Below are 19,963 nucleotides of genomic sequence, written 5' to 3'. Positions count from 1 at the left end.
TCAAGCTCTGCCCCCCCCAGCACCCCCCAGATAAAATATGTTCCCACAGCTATGTGTTTTTGTTTTATGCGGAAACTACATACTTTGGGCTTTAGGGTTTTGTTCAAATCACTTACTCTAAATATGCACCTGTAGCAAGTACCACTAATGATTTAACACACTTACAGTATCTCACAAAATTGAGTGCACCCCTCACATTTCAGAAACCAGTATATTAGTATATCTTCTTAAGGGACAATACTATAGAGATTAAACTTGGACATATTGTGTCTCCATTACATTTCAATAACATACTGACATTTAAAAAAATAAAATGACAACAAAAAATACAGTCATGGCCAAAAGTTTTGGCAGTGACATAAATTTTAAAAATACAGTCATGGCCAAAAGTTTTGGAAGTGACATAAATTTTGTGTTTCACAAAGTTTGCTGCTTCAGTTGTTGTGGTGTTGAATCACATTGTTTCTAGATTATTGTGTAGAGTGATCTACACAATTTTAAATAAAACAAATTTCACAGTTTTTTGATCCTGACACAAAATACAAACCACACAACATTAAGATCCTGACACAAAATATATAACAACAAAAATAAACATATCAGCATAAAAACTGACTAATTATATGGAAGCACTTCCAATCATTGTGTTCTTGTTAGCAATGGTTACCCCCCAAAGAAACACGTGCAGCCATCATTGCTTTGCATCAAAATGGCCTCACATGCAAGGAAATTGCTACAAAGATATCCCAGAATGTCCAGCAAGCTCCAGGACTGCTCCTCCTGAAGAGTCAGTTATGGAATCGAGTCACCACTAATGTAAAGCTTGCTCAGGTTGTTGTGATCTGCAAACATAGCAAGATGAAGACTTGGAAGGACATACTACTGAATCGTGTCTCCAGCAGTGCAGTGCTTGCTCAGGAATGGCAGCAGGTTGGTGTGAGAGCATCTGCATGCACAGTGAGGCCAAGACTTTTAAACAATGGCCTGGTGTCAAGAAGGGCAGCAAACTTCTCTCCAATAAAAAAGAGAAGCAGAACACTGGTGCAAAGTTATTTTCTCTGATGAAGCTCCCTTCTGACTGTTTGGGGACTTCTGGGAAATCGTTTGTTCGGAGAAGAAAAGGTGAACACTACCATGAGCCTGTGACATGCCAACAGTGAAGGCTTTTTAGAGCTTCATGGAGCTCCTCCAAACTTAACGGGGCCTCCAAAGAGTCCTTATCCATCTGCGTGATCCGAGGCAGTTCTAATTTATCCAAGTACTGTTTACAAACTGACTCAACAAAATCGGTTTCGGTTTTGTACAAATTTGTGTAAAACCCTTTAAATATGTCGTTAATTAACATAGGATTTGTGGTTACCTGATCATCCGAAGATTTTATTTGCGCTGATGTATGCCTTAGACTCACATTCCCTCAGCCTGAGGGCTATTAAGTGGCTACCTGTAGGTCTCTCCGATTCAAAATAATATTTTTGCCTCATCCTATGTAAAATAAACTCTGCCTTTGATTGTGAAAGTAAGTTATATTACTCTTTCAAGGAGGACAATTGTGTAGCTTGTTGATCAGAAAAGAAAATATGTTTTTGTAATAATTGAATCTTATTTTCTAATTGTTTAAAATTGGCAGGTTTTTGCTTTGGCAAGAGCAAAAGAAAAAGATATACAGTATCCTCATATTGCACACCTAGTCATTTCCCACAATATTTGAGGGTCTACATCAAAAGATATATTAATTTTGAGGAACTTCTTTATATGATCTTTTAGCGAATTAAATAAATGTCTGATTATTTAGTAATGATTTGTTAAGATGCCATATAGGGGCCTTGGTCTTAATGTTGTAAAGGTAAACATTGCATAACACTGCAGAGTGATCAGACAATAAAATTGGTAATATAGAGATGGAAGAGTTAGATGAAATTAGAGATGGGCTGAGAAATATGTAATCTATCCTGGAGAAAGTCTTATGTCTATATTAATATTAAGTCCCGTTATAGATGTATTCAATAACTTAGAAGATGGGTTAGCTGTAGTATCAGGGTGAGATTTATCCAGTGCAGGATTTAAGACAGCATTTAAATCATCACCCATCGCTAAAGGACAATCAATCTGCTCCAGTAATATATTTGAAATATTTGTGAAAAATGCACTGTCTGCCTCATTTGGGCAGTAAATGGAGACCGATGCTAACCTGTCATTGTGTACTTTACAGCGTATAAAAAACAAATCTACCCTCATCATCATTCCTGGTATGTTCAATAATTAAATGTAACCTCCTATCGACTAAGATAAGCACCCCCTTAGTTTTATTACGAGCACAAGAGAAGGCTGCCAGTTTGTAATACTTGTTTTGAAAACGTGCCACATTGCATTGTTTTAAATGGGACTCTTGTATCAGGGCACAGGAAATCGAAGCATAGAAAGCATAGAAAAAAAAAAACAAGAAAAAGAAACAACAAACTATGTACAAAAGCCAAAGCAGACCGCACATTACCGAGAATGTAGGTCTCCATTAACAACAGAAACAAATGTTGATGTGTGACCAGTCCACTTCAATGGAAGACATGTCCCCAAAAGGCCCACTAAGCCAAAAAATGTAATGATCGAACCTGCTTTCCATTAGCCCGAAAAATAATATTAATAAAAAATAAATAAAATCAGTTAATATTATTTATCAACCAGCGGACGAGCGTACAAGACAAGGCCAAGATTCCAAAAAGAGATTAACAAGTGTCCATGGCCATCTGTGTTTTTGTTCTCTTCAGAGCTGTTAGTATCACCACAGACCTCATCGCTGATTTTCTCTCATTGAGCTGAAAGGATGGAGATGGTAGCCGCTGCCTTCCCGCTGCTTTTTAATGCTGCAGAATATGTCTTCTGTGACAGTGAAGTAACAAAATCCTCCGCCTTTTAAGGAGAGTTGAACATCATCTGCTTACCTTTGTGGCGTAGTTTAATTACTGCCGAAAATGTGAGGAAGGGCTGGAGACCTAGTGATGTCATCTTCTTCAAGACTGGATTAAAGCTCTTTCTCATGGTAGTTGTGGCTGGACTAAAGTCGGGAAAAAATAGTAGTGGCATTGTCCTGTGTATGTTTCACTGGATACACCTGCCGAGCACCCTTTAGGATCGCCGACCTGAGGCGGTCGATCTGAGTTTTTTGTTCCGTTATACACGCAATGGGCCCAGTCAATCTCAATGTCACAATGAGGGGGACCACTTGGAAAGATCAGTTCTACCAGAAAGACTCGGAGAAGATATTGTAGCAAATCATCCCTTTATTAATGACCCAGCAAGCTATACATATGGTAATATTTGGCGTAGGCCCCCATCCGTAACTAGCAGTCCGAGGGGTACGGATTCAGCATTTCCTGCCTGAAGACGAAGGCAGGGGCGCAGCCGACCCCATGAGGTTTTAGGAGGGACCATCCTGGTGGTGGTGGAGTGGTTTGGAGGGGAAGAACATCCTGCAGTGGTAAGGAAGATGGAGAGAAGAAGCTTTGTTATTGGTGAGGGAGGAAACCATCTTGGTGGTGGAGGGGTGGATGGTGGTGAGTGAAGCGTTCAGCATCTGCAAACTCAGACAAGTGTAAGCACAGGTCCTTTATACTTCTATTAATTAGAACGTGATTGGACAATTGAGAGGTAATAAGTGACGCTAACAATTGAGTCTTCCTGGCAGAACTTATGCTAAAGCTTCCATTTCTGAGGAAGCCAGCTGCATCGGAGCTTTCCGCCCCCTCCGGCAACCCCACCAGTCGTATGTTATTTCTCCTGCTCCTATCTTTAATCTCCGTCATTTTCTCGGTGAGTTGTTCCAACTGATTTCTTACGTTTGTGATTGTCCTCCAATTCTCACTTGCAGCTGCTTGAACGGAATTGACCCAGTCCCATGTCAGTTTTGCTGCATTGGCTAGGTTTCCAACTTCTGCTTTTAGCTCTTTTACAGAATCGTTAGTCGTTTGTATATCCAAATGTAGATCGCGGAGTGCTGGGGTCAGTACAGAGTCTATTGCTTTTCCTACAGTCATAGCCAAAACCAAATCGGGAGTACCTTGTTGCTATTTGAGCGCCAGCTTGATACCTTTAGCTATAGCAGTGTCGAGATCCTCTCTGGAGATGATGGAATCTTTGAATTTTTTCTTTATTGGCGATTGTTCATGAATCCTGTCCATGGACTTCATGGATCTAATCACCACTAGAGGGTCAGCCTTCCGTTACATTGACTATCACACTACACAATCTGTTGCATGTCATCCCGAACTACATATCCCATCATCCATTGCACTGATTGCTCATAGCTGTAACCAATCACACACTCACTATATTACACCCACTAATCCTCCTTCTCAAACTGCCGAGTATTGTTTGCAATCATCCCTGTGTTTAGTTATAGCTTCTCTACAAAGCCAGTTTCTCTAGGTCAGTCTAGTTTTTGTCTTGATTAGTCAAGTCGTGTCTTGGATCATTTTGCCTTGCCCCTTGGACATTGTTTGCCAATCGTTGGACCTCGCCTGTTTTTTGGACTGCTCTTGCTTTGCCTTCCCTAATTCAGTTAAATCTAAATTATAAAAATATTTAAACATTTATCTTTTAAATTTATATAAAATATTAATAAAAAAAAAAAATGATAAAAATATTAAATTAATAACCTGCAGAGGGGAAGCGTTCACAAACAGTCAATGCATAATGTTTATATATATATATATATATATATATATATATATATATATATATATATATATATATATATATATATAATTAAATTCAATGCAATAATGCTGTAAATGCTTTGTTGCTGTTGTTGGTTTTCTCAACAAAAAGAAAAACCCCCTCCCTGAGACACATTTACTAAACTAAAAATTGTGAAAACAGTCCTGGGTTTCCCAAAGAAAAAAAAATAGTAAGAGTGTATTCTATCACACTTTACAGTGCTCTTTTTTACAGTGCCATTAATAATGAAGTAAAAATAAAAAGCAAAGAAAGCCATATACCATATGCATACAGTACTATGTCATTATTATGGGAGAGATTGCTTATATATCATTCTATGTACAATGTGCTTTTAGAGTATTGTGTATTAATTTTGCATCACAGAGTTATATGATGTTAAACCAGTGTAAAAGCAACACCTGCCCCTGTGCGATGACAGGTGGGTGTGACTCCACCCCTCACTGCTTTATACCATACAGCAGCTCTCACTTTACAACCTGCATCAATCTTACACAAACACACACACTACACAAGCTTCAGAGAAACTTGAGCACGACTACAGGGCAGCATGTCTAACATTGCAAAAAGTTCTTTCTTGGAGACAGGACAGAAGAGAAGGAGTGGGAAACAAATGAGAAGGCGATTCCTTTCAACAAGCAGGACTACCAGAGCCTGAAGCAGGAGTGTCTGGCGAAAGGAACCCTGTTCTATGACCCGACCTTCCCTGCTGAATCTGACTCTCTGGGATACAATGAACTCGGGCAGCAGTCCCCCACGACCATAGGAGTGGAGTGGAAGAGACCTAAGGTACAGTGTGTGTGTGTGTGTGTGTGTGTGTGTGTGTGTGTGTATGTGTGTGTGTGTGTGTTCTTTCTTCCACACAGATGGAGTTTAGGTAAATATTAAGACCCTTAAAATTACTTTTGTTTTACCTGATTGCTTAAATGCAAAAAAAAAAAAAAAAAAGTAGTACGCTTAATTAAAGAGTAGTGAGTTTAATTCAATATAAAATAGTAATATCAATATTAAATAATAACATCAAATAATAAATTAAATAAACAGGACTTTTCATATAGTTTTTGTCATGCTAACAGAATCCATTTTTACCTAATATAGCCAAAATTATAAAAAAAGCAAGTATTAAAGTTAATTCAGTATTAATCAATAATAACAACATCAAAACTATATTTTTCTCAAACAACAACAGTTAAATTAAAATGTTACCCCAAAAACATATTTTAAAAATGATCTATTTTGTAGTGTATTTATTTCTATTGTATTATATTCTTTTTGAAATCAGTTAAGTTTTTCAATGTGAGTTTTGATATTGCGATCACGAAGAACAATGGAAGGCATTTCAGTGATTAATAAAAACTGTTAAATAAAATCATTTTAGAAATGTTAAAAATTGAAAATTTAATTGCTGCCCTAAAATCTTAATAAACCCAAAGCTACAGTATACATCATGGGACACTTTACCATGTCCTAGAAGCCTGCTGAAAAGCGACTTCTTCGAATTCCAATGTTCTTTCCTCTTATTATGTAATTCTTGTTGATACATTTTTACACGTGCTGTTTGTGTAGAGCAAATAAAACCTATAGTTATTCAGTTGTACCATTACATAGCGTAACACTACCACCTCTAATTATACTCACATGGTCCCTTTTTAAAGGAAATCTGCTCAAACCCTCAGTTCATTGTGGATGGCGCCAAGCGGACAGACATCTGCCAAGGAAAATTAGGTGAGAAGAGAGCCTTTTGATCAGAAGGGTGTTGTTTGGGTGTTAACACAGACAAAAATAACGAATATAAGCGCTATATCAGAAATGATCACATATGTTGTGTTATAGTGTTCCTTATCTGCTTGTCCAAATGGTACTTGTTGATATTTGAATGTGTCTTATTCTTATGTTTAATAAACACACTGTGAGCTGCTTTTTACTGACTCTCGCTTATTCCAACCATGGCATACACTTCTCAGACATGAGCAATCAACAGATGATCAGTATGACACATGGGTTGCTAAAAAATGTTTTATTCCAAAGGCAAATAAAAAAAAAAAAAAAAAATATATTTTTTTTTCTATCAACTATCTACAAAAGTATACAGTTTAATCTACAATTTGCTTTGTAAAAAAAAAAAAAAAAAAAAAAAAAAGGGTGTTAAGATGTAAGGTTATTGCAAAAAACATCCTGTTATTTATAGGCTATGCTTTAATCCATCATCATGTTCAAAACAGTTTTTCTGTAATGAAATTCTATAATAAAAGTCCGATCTACAATGACACATAAGGAAATATGTGACACAGATAATACAAAACCATACAAATAAAGTATTTCTTTATTATATAAGTCAGGGGTATTCAATTTAAGTTCCAAGGTGCTGCCTCTATATTTTTTTCCACAACAGTAACATTTACATTTAATCATTTAGCAGATGCTTTTATCCAAAGTGACTTACAAATGAGAACAATAGAAGCAATCAGACCAACGAGAGAACAACAACAGTATATGTGATGAGTGGGGCGGGGCCGAGAGCCGTGGGAACGGAGTTAGGCCGGTGGATTGATTGGGAAATGAGCGACACCTGCTCCACTCACCGGTCTCAAGTCCCACGGAGGAGATCGGGAGGATACAAAAAAGGAGCGACGACAGTGAAGGACGAGAGAGGACCAGGCCTGGGCTTTATTTTGTGTTTGGTTTTTGTTCGTGCGCGGCAGTCATCCGTGAGGGGCTGTCGAGCTATTTTTATGTTTATTTGATTATTAAAGTTTTATTTGAGTGTTCGCCGGTTCCCGCCTCCTTCTTCTCGTGATTATGGAGTTTGTATATCGTTGCACTGGTGCCGAAACCCGGGAGGAAGGGAATGACGCGCTGCCGAAGATCGCTCGCCGCTGGGGTGAATCCGCGGTGCCATCGAGCAGGGCGTAGCAGTCTGGCGCCATGGATGCTCGAGGCGGTGGGCTGGAGTGAGTTGCCGGGGACGGACGAACTCGCTGCCGGCCGCCCGCGATGTGGAGGGACGGCTGCCGTCCGTGAGGGAGCGGAGGAGTCGCCGCCGTTCGCCTTCCATCTCCTTTCTCTCGCCGCTTCTGTCTGTCTGTCTGTCCTACCCCAGGTTCCTGCAGCCACCGTGAGCGGGGGGGGGGGGGGGTGGGGGGTTGGCGGGGATTGTAGAGCGCAGTCTCATGGGTAAGGTATGTGACGAGTGGGACAGGGCCGAGAGCCGTGGGAACGGAGTGAGGCTGGTGGAGTGATTGGGAAATGAGCAACACCTGCTCCACTCACCGGTCTCGAGTCCCACAGAGGAGATTGTGAAGTTTTTATCTATACAGTATACAAGTGCCATGAAAAGTCTCAGTTAGTCTAGCACAGAACCTGTAGCTGTTTTTTTTTTTTCAATTTTTCCTGAGAATAGGATAGACAAGAAAAGGTAAGTGCTAGTATTAGTTGGTCAAGTGCTGGCGAAAAAGATGAGTCTTTAGATGGTTTTTGAAGATGAGTAAAGACTGTTCGAATTGAGATTGGGAGGTCATTCCACCAGCTGGGCACAGTCCAGGAAAAGGTCCGTGAGAGTGATTTTGAACCTCTTTGGGATGGCACCAATAGGTGCCGTTCACTTGCAGAATGCAAGCCTCTGGAGGGTGCATAAGTTTGAACTAGTGAGTTTAGGTATATTGGTGCTGTTCCAGTGGTCGTTCCAAAATAGTTGGGACAGGTAGCAATAAGAGGCTAGAAAAATTATATGTACATATAAGGAACAGCCGGAGGACCAATTTGCAACTTATTAGGTCAATTGGCAACATGATTGGGTATAAAAAGAGCCTCTCAGAGTGGCAGTGTCTCTCAGAAGTCAAGATTGGCAGAGGATCACTAATTCCCCTAATGCTGCGAAAGAAGAAAAAAATCGAAAAGAATTTGAAGTTATCATCATCTACAGTGCATAATATCATCCAAAGATTCAGAGAATCTGGAACGATCTCTGTGCGTAAGGGTCAAGGCCGGAAAAAACCATACTGGATGCCCGTGATCTTCGGGCCCTTAGACGGCACTGCATCACATACAGGAATGCTACTATAATGGAAATCACAAAATGGGCTCAGGAATACTTCCAGAACAACATTGTCAGTGAACACAATCCACTGTGCCATTTGCCGTTGCCGGCTAAAACTCTATAGGTCAAAAAAGAAGCCATATCTAAACATGGTCCAGAAGCGCAGGCGTTTTCTCTGGGCCAAGGCTCAATTAAAAAGGACTGTGGCAAAGTGGAAAAACTGTTCTGTGTTCAGACAAATCAAAATTTGAAGTTCTTTCTGGAACGAACTGGGACGCCATGTCATCCGGACTAAAGAGGACAAGGACAACCCAAGGTGTTATCAGTGCTCAGTTCAGAAGCCTGCATCTCTGATGGTATGGGGGTTGCATGAGTGCTTGTGGCATGGGCAGCTTACACAACTGGAAAGGCACCATCAATGCTGAAAGGTATATACAAGTTCTAGAACAAGATATGCTCCCATCCAGACGTCGTCTCTTTCAGGGAAGACCTTGCATTTTCCAACATGACAATGCCAGACCACATACTGCATCAATTACAACATCATGGCTGCGTAGAAGAAGGATCCAGGTATTGAAATGAAAGCCTGCAGTCCAGATCTTTCACCCATAGAAAACATTTGGCGCATCATAAAGAGGAAGATGCGACAAAGAAGACCTAAGACAGTTGAGCAACTAGAAGCCTGTATTAGACAAGAATGGGACAACATTCCAATTCCTAAACTTGAGCAACTTGTCTCCTCAGTCCCCAGACATTTGCAGACTGTTATAAAAAGAAGAGGGGATGCCACACAGTGGTAAACATGGCCTTGTCCCAACTATTTTGAGATGTGTTGATGCCATGAAATTTAAAATCAACTTTTCCCCTTAAAGTGATACATTTTCTCAGTTTAAACATTTGATATGTCATTTGATATGTTGTATTCTGAATAAAATATTGAAATTTAAAAACTTCCACATCATTGCATTCTGTTTTTATTCACAATTTGTACAGTGTCCCAACTTTTTTGGAATTGGGTTTGTACGCGCAGGAAGGCCAGCCAGGAGAGCATTACAATAGTCCAGTCTGGAGAGAACAAATGCTTGGACAAGAAGTTGGGTGACTTGCTCTGACAGGAAGGGTCTTATCTTCCTAACGTTGTTTAAGGCAAATCTGCAGGACCAGGTCGTTGTAGCAATATGGTCTGTGAAGCTTAAACTGAAACTCCATCACAACTCCTAGGTTTCTGGCTGTCCTGGAAGGAGTTATGTTTGACGAACCCATCTGTATAGAGTAGTTGTGATGAAATGATAGGTTAGCTGAAACCACCAGCAGTTCTGGTTTAGTAAGGTTGAGCTGAAGGTGATGGTCATTCATCCAGCTAGAAATGTCACTCAGACAGGCCTGCAATGCGAGCAGCTACCGTCGGATCATCTGGTTGGAATGAGAAGTAGAGTTGAGTGTCATCAGCATAGCAGTGATAGGAAAAGCCATGCTCCTGAATGACAGATCCTAATGACGTCATGTAGATGGAGAAGAGAAGTGGTCCAGGCACTGAGCCTGGAGTAGCAAGAAGTTGTGACTTAGAAACTTCACCCCTCCAAGACTGAGAGGTAGGAACTATCTGAGAGGTAGGACTCAAACCACAGGAGTGCAGTTCCAGAGATGCCCATCTTTCTGAGGGAGGACAGTAGAATCTGGTGATTAACTGTGTCAAAAGCAGCAGACAGATCCAGCAAAATGAGTACTGAGGATTTTGAAGCTGCTCTTGCCAGTCGCAGGGCTTCAGTAACCGAGAGCAGGGCAGTCTCAGTTGAGTGGCCGCTTTTGAAGCCAGATTGGTTGCTGTCCAGGAGGTTGTTCTGTAAAAGAAACAGAGAGCTGGTTGAACACAACTCGTTCAAGTGTCTTTGCAATGAATGGAAGAAGGGATACCGGTCTGTAGTTTTCTAGAAGTGCTGGATTTTAGAGATGGTTTCTTAAGCAGTGGGCTTACCCAAGCCTGCTTAAATACTGAGGGAAATGTACCAGAGTGAAGAGAGGTGTTGATAATGTGAGTAAGTGAAGGTATGACTGAAGAAGCACAGATCCAGACAGAAAAATAAATAAATAAAAAACATTTATTGCATTTTTACCTATAGATACATGCGAGGCCATCTCAGGAGTGGAAATGGACTCTTTCTGGCGTTTTATAGCTTTGTTCAGGTCACGAAGGTCCAAGCATACCCTCAGTGTACCATTCTTCTTTTCTGTGTTAATGAGGCTGTTTATTCAGTTACAGGAGATATAACACCTCTCTCTACACAATATCTTAAAGTGTTTCTCTCAGCTTGTCGTGAACAGACAGTGGAATATTTCACATCCATGGATTGGATGCAGAGACTGATGGATGCATCTTGACCAGCTCCTCTTTGGTTTACACAGACTTTTTTGCAAGCAGCGCAATCCTTTTCACACATGCTGCTCTGCCCAGGATAGGGATGTCTTGCATTTCAGTGACACAATGCCTTTTAGGGTAGAGCATATTCCCCCAACTGCTGCTAACAGCGTTGATGTAGGCTGTGGCTTAACTGGACCAGGGATCTTATGTCTACGGCTCGGATGGTGGCTGTTGTGTACCTGCCTTTTATGTGTTCCATCACATGCACTTGAGCATGTGCTAATATGCAAATGTTCATGGAATCTGTTTCACTCTTTATGCTATGCACTGTATTTGCTCTGCTATCGATGCAAATGACTGCCTTGGAAAAATGGTTACTTTTGCCACACTGCTCCAAAAGCTGGGCATTGGCACGGCTCATGGCTCTTTCTGCATCTGTGACAGTTTTGTGTTACTGGTTTCTTACTGCTCTTGTTTCTTGCACATGGTTTTCTCTGTTCTGTCACTTTTTCTACAGTATCTACTTGGGAGTCTTGGACAACTGATGCATTTTCGCTCCCCTCTCCTACAATCCCTGCCAGTACCGATACTCTAACCTGTGACCTTAAGGTTACAAGTCAGACTCTCTAACCATTAGGTCTAACCACGACTGCCCCCAGCCATCACCACTGAGCAAGAAACATAGGCTCAGGATACTCCTTGAGCAAAAAACACTGAAGCCTAGGTTGATCTTGGAAGACTTCAAATGTCATAAGTGCATTAGAAGTCAATTTGCATAAAATAATGAGCTTAACGCAGTATTATCTAATGACATTTGATACATTTGCAGGTGACTGTTGGTTGCTGGCGGCTATTGCATCTTTGACTCTGGAAAAAGAAATTCTGGAACGTGTAGTTCCACCTGGACAGAGTTTTACAGAGAACTATGCCGGCATCTTTCACTTTCAGGTATAATCATACAGTGGGATCTAAAAGTATCTGGGATTGAAAATCGACTGAAAAATCTTATTTAAACTTGGAAGAAAAGTTACAATGTTTTAGGATTAAAATAACAATAATAATAATAATAATAATGTAATATTTTTTTCACTCAAATTGTTAGTTAATAATAACATTTATAATTAAAAAAAAACATATAACTTTAGAAAAAATGCTAAATTGATTTATAGTGCTCTCAGACTTTAGGACTTTATTTGAGTATGTAAAACATTATTATTCAAATCATTATTTAAAGGGACACTATCAGACTGATTGGTGTTGTTCTTGTCTCTTCAGTTCTGGCAGTACGGTCAATGGGTGGATGTTTGTCATTGATGACCAGCTGCCTCCCAGAGATGGGAAGCTGCTGTTTGTTCATTCAGCCGAGGGCTCTGAGTTCTGGAGTGCTCTGATGGAAAAGGCCTATGCAAAGTAAGTGTGTGTCTATTCACAAATTACCTGCTACTACTTACCTGATAAATATTTCTGAACAATAATATATTGAGGTGTCTGAAATGCTTGGTAAACACTGTGCCAAACCACAGCCTAGAAAACACACAAAGTTTATACAACATTTCACATATCCATGACCAACGAGTGGTGCTGATTTACTGTATTATGAAGGGTAAATGGCTCATATGAAGCTCTGAAGGGAGGCAGGGCCACTGAGGTTTTGAGGATTTCACGGGAGGCATCGCTGAGAACTATGAGTTGAACAAAGCTCCTCCGTACCTGTTTAAACTCATGCAGAAAGCACTGATGCTGGGATCATTACTGGGCTGCTCCATTGATGTCAATCCAAATCATTTTTAATTGGCTTTCTTTTAACATCATTTTGAGATTATATTTCTCCAAGGCAAGAAAAAAATGTGTTTAAATATATAATACCTAATTCATCTTTAGATAAGTCTTTTAGTGGATCTGTGGTCTACTTAACCAACATGCTTTAGCTTTTATTTATGAAGATCCAGGATATTAATTTCTATGTTAAACCGAACAATTTGCATGTGCTTCATAGGTATTTTGCCGGCAACTTGCTGAACAAGAAGTATTAAGAATACTTGCCAGATATGAAAATAGGTTGGTTGCAATGGAGACAAATGAGGCAGCAAAAGTCAAATAGGGACACAGACCGTTTCTCAATATGCATTCTTAAGCGATCTTGCGCCGTTGTGTTCTCGCTCTACGTCATCATTAACCATCAAAGTTCAATTCCAATACTCAAGAACGCAAGTACAAAAGGATGCATGAAAGTGCCCAGATGCGTTCTTGATATCGAGGATGCATCGAATGCAGACTTGAGAGAATCGAAACTGTTAGAAATCCCAGCAGACGATGCAGGCGGACGACATACGGAAGCCTGGTATGGTCTTATATGTCAACATGTCATCCAACCAATACACCCGTATAGGTCATTTGTCCAAATCCCTGAAATACGACCCATCAGAGCATATACCAACCAATACACCCGTATAGGTCATTTGTCCAAATCCCTGAAATACGACCCATCAGAGGATATACTATAATTGCGCCCCTTTTGGCAATGTAGCTCAGTTGGTAGAGCATTGTGTTATACGCCTTTTGGACAAATTCCTATGAATTTACCACCTCATAGATTTTAGACAAATCGTACAAATTCATACGAGCGAGGTCATATGAATTAGCCAGCTAATAAATTTTAAATTACTGGTTAGGGTTGGTCATTCGAATAAATTAGCCACCTAGTAAAATATGTACCAATTAACGTGAGATCGGTGTAAAAAGTCCACACATTACATTTAATTAAACGCACATTTTGATTGGTAGTGACAGTTATACGTAATTTCATGACGACAGACGCAACACAACATTGTCATTATTTTTACGCCCGCTAGAGAGCGCTTTCCTTTAAAACGTAAATATAGGTCGTAATAAGGTGCTTGCACAAAACGACCTATATGGTCGTTTTTTGTTGGAGGACAGGCTCATTTGCTCTGCTCCATCTGGGTTTCCACCTCCATTCTCTCCCCCAACGTCTCTTCCAACAAGTCATCATTACAACAACTCATCAGAACCATCACCCCCCTAGCCTTCAGCTCCTCCCTGCGGCCTTGTCCTGGCTGGCCTCAACATCTGGCTCCTCCTGCTCCTGGCTTCCCCCCGGCTCCACCCACCCTCCACTCTCCCTTCGACTTCTTTATCGATCTTAAATGTCTGTTTAAATGTCCGTTAAATGTCTGCAATTTTACATTGTGTTTTGAGTTTTGTCTTCCTTGCCTTGGGATTTTATTAGTTATCCTGTTTACCGGTTGTCTGATTAATAACTCATTAGTTCCCTTTGTTTGGTTCATGTTTATAAGCCCTTAGTTCTCCCTTAGTCTTGGTCCATTCTCGTTTGTACATTGTTGTTTTTGCCCTGTGTTTTTCCTGTTTCCTGAGCACTTATATTTTGTGACATAGTTCCTCATTGAGAGAGTTTTATTTACCATGTAACATAACAGTTCTCTTATTTTGATTAACATGTTTTCCACAAAATAAAGGTTTTTGCTTTGCCTATTTTGTCAAACATGTTAGGAGAACAGTAGTATAACTACAGCTAATATTCCTTCAAATTTTGAGCGATGAAAATTAACAGTATTTAGGAAAAAAACTAATATTTATGTTCTCTAAATTTGATCTCTGCTATATATGTCGGCCTGTTTTATTCATTGGATTGATACTGATAACTCATCCCTAATGAAAATATATAAAATAGTAAAACAAAAATAAAAAATATATATTATTTTGCTATCATGTGGAAATGCAGGTTCATTTCTGATGTTCTAATTCATATGTTATTACATTAATCATATGTATTATAATCATTGACCAGATTATCAATTCGCATGAAATGGAGAAGAAGACGAATCTGAAGCTGGTGAAGGGTCATGCCTATTCCGTCACGGGTGCAGAGGAGGTCAGAATCCAGTACTGACAAAGAAATATGGATATTATAGGGAAAACTCAAAGGAGCTCTAATGACTGTCACCTTATCATACCTACAGGTTCATTCCTATGACTGTCAGGTTCAGCTGGTGCGTATCAGGAACCCGTGGGGTAGGGTGGAGTGGACAGGCCCTTGGAGTGACAAGTGAGTTTCCCTAAACAGATCTTACTCCTTCAAAATCAGTCCTGAGAGTCCTGTCAAATATTTCCATTGCTTTTTCAGTTCAAAAGAGTGGAACAGTGTCCAACCAGAGGAGAAAGCTAAATTGCTTCATTCAGCTGAAGATGGAGAGTTTTGGTAAGAGAACTTGAGCTTGTAGCCCTCAACAACAACGTAACAAATAAGTTGACAAATAATAACGAATCTTCCTCGTCATGTCAGGATGGCATATTCTGACTTCATACAGCACTTCTCAAGGTTGGAGATCTGTAATCTAACTCCAGACACTCTTTCAAGCGAAGCTTTGAGCCGCTGGAACTACAACCAGTTTGAAGGCGACTGGAAGGTGGGAGCCACCGCAGGGGGCTGCAAGAAAAATTCAGGTAAATCACACCAACCTCAATATGCTTGAAACTAAAAGCTGTTGTTTGATCCACGGTCTGACTGTTTGGTTTGTCCTCTCCAGCAACATTCTGCTCAAACCCTCAGTTTGTGATCAAGCTGGAGGAACAAGATGATGATCCTCTTGATGGAGAGAACGGCTGCACGATCCTAGTGGGTCTGATGCAGAAAGATTTTCGTAAAGACAAGCGGTTTGGACGAGACCTGAACGCCATTGGCTTCACTATCTATAAGGTAACTGGTTACATACAACCAGTAATACTATTAGTACTAGAGACAACGTTACCATCAACACCACAAACATCTGCACAACCAGCAGTACCACCAACCTTGCAAACACATTATTTTCAGTATTAGTTTCAGAGATATTTTTCCTATACATTTTTTCCAATTTCTCCAAGGATTCAAAAAAATTTAAGTCAATAAAACATAAACTAAAGCAACTTTCTCCAAGGTGAATTACAATATTTCAAACTTGATTTGAAGCAATTCTCTTGCATTTCTTCATTTGGAGTTTGGATAAAGTAACAGTAACAATGTGATTTTACTTCCAGAATGCTACTTTTTTTAAACACTTTTCCTTTGACATAACTATCAACTTTACAAGTCATTAAAAAATATATTTTGTGTGTGTGTGTGTGTTTGTTTCAGGTTCCAGATGAGGTGTGTATGACATCTGAATGGTTTGTACATAAGAGTAGTTGGACACCACCAATGTAACCATTTGTTCTTTTGTTTAAACAATGCTAAGGACAAAAAAAAAAACAATTAGATGGGAAGAAAAAATATTGATATTATCCCCTCTGCAAAGTGTTTAATTCAGAAACATTGGTACATTTTTGACAGTGATCCTATTTTGCATAAGATTTTCAATAAAACCACCCTGGGTAGTCTTTAAGAGACCTCCAAGCTCTGTTATATGGGTAAAACTAGCAGACAACTCAAAATGCATATTGCTGAACATTGAAGTGCCATTTCCAGTAGCACAACATTTTGTTAGATTTAAACATTCAGTTTCCACACTACAATATATTCTCATTGAAGCTGTCAAACTACCTCTTAAAGGGTTGATATCAACTATTTGCTTTTAAAATGTGAAGCCTATTGGATTTATACTTTGAATACATTATCACCTAATGGTCTTACTTAAGAGTTTGATACTCATCTCTTGATCTCATCTGAATTTATTCAGTATTTGGTGATTATATTTGCAAGTTCACATTTGATTTTTTTTCTAGTCAAATTGTTGTTATTTTTCTTGGTATTTTATGTTTTCACTTTTAAGTTGTGTATTTTGTTGCCCGAGTGTTGAGTTGTTTTTGTGTGTGTGTGTGTCATGTGGTCTGCTGTTATTTAAGGGCTCATTAGTATATGTGTTCATTGTCTGATGAGGAGCCATACAGCTCGAAACATCACCTGTGTTGAGAACATGAAATAAAATTTTCTGCATTTTTGGAGCTGTGGTGTGCCAACTTTTCTTTCTTTTTCTTTTACAGTAGTTGAGCACCCTCATTGAAGTTTTTGTTGCCCATTAGAATGCACATTTGTGCATTTAAATATAATAACTCCTCCCGTTTTATATTTTTTCCTTCGCCATGTCCCCTTGGTGGCTCTGTATGATACATTTATACAAAACAAAATTTGCAAGTTTTCAGATGCCATTTCATCCAACTGTTTGTGTTGCAGTTCAGGGGTTGTAATAACGTTCATCTCGGTCCTGATGTACTGCTGCGTCAGCGGTCCGTTGCAGGGAGCAACACCTTCATCAACCTGCGAGAGGTGAGCAAGCGTTTCAAACTGCCTCCGGCTGAATACGTCATCATCCCCTCCACTTTCGAGCCGCATCGCCAGGGAAGCTTCGTACTGCGCGTGTTCACAGAGAAAGAGGCTGCAGCCAGGTTTGTCCCAAGTGTTTTTAATATATTTCAGCATAAAAAAACAACAACAACAACATGAAATTATATCATTCCAATTTTAGTCCACATGGGGATGCTGTTCCACAGGTTCTGTTCTGCCTAGAGTGAATCATTATATCATCTGTTTGCTATCTGATTGTCAGATCAATAAATCATAACTGTACCCTAAACATTCTGTTTTTGCACCCAAATGCATGATGGATGTTTCTGACTCTTGTTCATGAAGCCCCATGGATACAGAGATCAGTGCAGATGTGAAAAAGGTGGATTTGTTATTTACAAACATAGTGCGTTTTATTATTCTTATTTAAAAGAAAGGCATTTATATAAATTCAGATATATTACCGTATCAATTAAAAAAGAATAATATATTTTTTTTAATAAAAAAAAAGTATTTTCTTTCCCAGCAATACATGTCCGAGAGTGATGTGGACCCACATTTTAAACAGCTTTTCAACCAGATTGCTGGAAATGTAAGTCACAGTGCTGGTTATTTTTATTTTGGGTCATAATATCATTATCAAACATGAACTTGATCAAGGTTCAAGTTAAAGCGACTTTTGGAATATATTATATATAAAAATAAATAAATAAATAAATAAAAAACTCTACACTCAGCAGGACTCGGAAGTGTCTGTGTTTGAACTAAAGCAGATCCTGGAGCGTGTTACCTCAGAACGTAGGAAAACAAACTTTCCCAGTTTTATTCACACACACACACACATACACACACACACACACATACACATATATGTTATGTATGCATATACACACATAAAGAAAAGAAAGTGCCTTGAAATTGAAATTCTGTTTTCTGTTCTTACAATGTTTTGTGGTATTTCACACAGAAACTGATGTGAAGACGGATGGATTTAGTATGGAAACCTGTCACAACATTATCAGTCTGCTAGATGTATCCTTACCTCACTGGAACACATGAATGGAATCTACAGTATATGGATCAATGCACAGATTTTTTTGTCAGCTGGACCGATTTGACCTTGAACACTTACTTGAAGTTCCCCTGAGAGTTAATATTGCAGTGATTTAATAATATGTTCACATGTTCACAGTTCCCTGTTGGATTACTATATTTTTGTATCTTATATAAAAAATATATAAATATACCAAATATATAAATATATTTGTATAATATAATATAATATAATATAATATAATATAATAATTGTGAATTAATATTCTCAACAGAGTCTGTTCATTGTACAAACACAGAAACCAAATTAATCATGATAACCCTGTTATAACCCTTGACCTCAGTCCAGAGAGACGGCAGCGGCAAACTCGGCCTCATGGAGTTTCACATACTGTGGATAAAGATCCAGAAATATTTGGTATAATATATATTTTGGTGTCAAATAAAGATTAAAAATCTGTAATATCAGCTGATAATTGATATGGTACAGATCTATTGTGCATCCCTAACACAGAGCAACAGTTTTGTGGGCACTAAAGTTCAGATAAATTTAATCATTGTATTTAGTGATGTTAAATAATTAATGTGGATTTTCTGTCATACCTCACCAGGAGGTTTTTAAGAAGCATGATACAGACAACTCAGGCACTATGAGTTCCCATGAGATGAGAGATGCTGTGAAAAAAGCAGGTAATGAGTCTATGGATAAATATCTAAACATTGAGGACAATATTGTCATTCATTTCTTCTAAAAGTGGTGCTAATAAAGAGTGCATTAATGGATGTATTTGTTTTTCTTCACAGGATTCCAGCTGAACAATGATGTACTTCAGGTGATAATCTCACGTTATGCCAAACAGCAGTACGCCATTGACTTTGATTGCTTCGTTGGCTGCCTGATCCGCCTGGAAATGCTCTTCAGTAAGTTTTGCTGGAGATTAACCAGTTATTTTTTTTTAATCACCATAAATAAACTATAAACAGGTATTATTTTAATGATTTACTGTAACATTTTCATCTGTGCTCTACACAGAAATGTTTAAAACGCTGGATAAGAAGAACAGCGGGAAAATCGAGCTGGATATCCTGCAGGTGATGCACAAGTGTGAACGTGGATTAAAATTGTTGTATCTTTTCAATTTAGTGCTGTCATTTACAGATGTGTTGTTTTGTGTTTTGCAGTGGCTCTGCTTGGCCCTCAGTTGAAAATCCACTCACCATGAATGCATCAGAAATCAGTTCATTTCCTGCAATTGAACTGAAGAGGATGCTGCAGACCTGAAATACCCAAGAGTAACATCGGAGTAAAACCAACCAAATATCTAAACTTGGAATTGCTCACAAAATGTCATTTGTTATGGTGCTCATCTGCTGAAAAAATTGCTACAATAAAGATGAATAAATCACATTTTATGTCCAATTCACAAATAACCACAGTAATAACAACATACAACATTTCTACCACAAAAAAATCAAAAAATAATAA

The 19,963-nt window shown here is 38.9% G+C and overlaps 1 pseudogene; it reads left to right on the top strand.

Moving 5' to 3' along the window:
- Positions 1–3,176: 3,176 nt before the first annotated feature.
- Positions 3,177–19,899, top strand: LOC109046972 (annotated as a pseudogene).
- The last annotated feature ends 64 nt before the right edge of the window (positions 19,900–19,963 follow it).

Source organism: Cyprinus carpio, chromosome A22, assembly GCF_018340385.1.
Source record: "Cyprinus carpio isolate SPL01 chromosome A22, ASM1834038v1, whole genome shotgun sequence".
NCBI lineage: Eukaryota > Metazoa > Chordata > Actinopteri > Cypriniformes > Cyprinidae > Cyprinus > Cyprinus carpio.
This window is presented reverse-complemented; position numbering and strand designations above follow the sequence as displayed.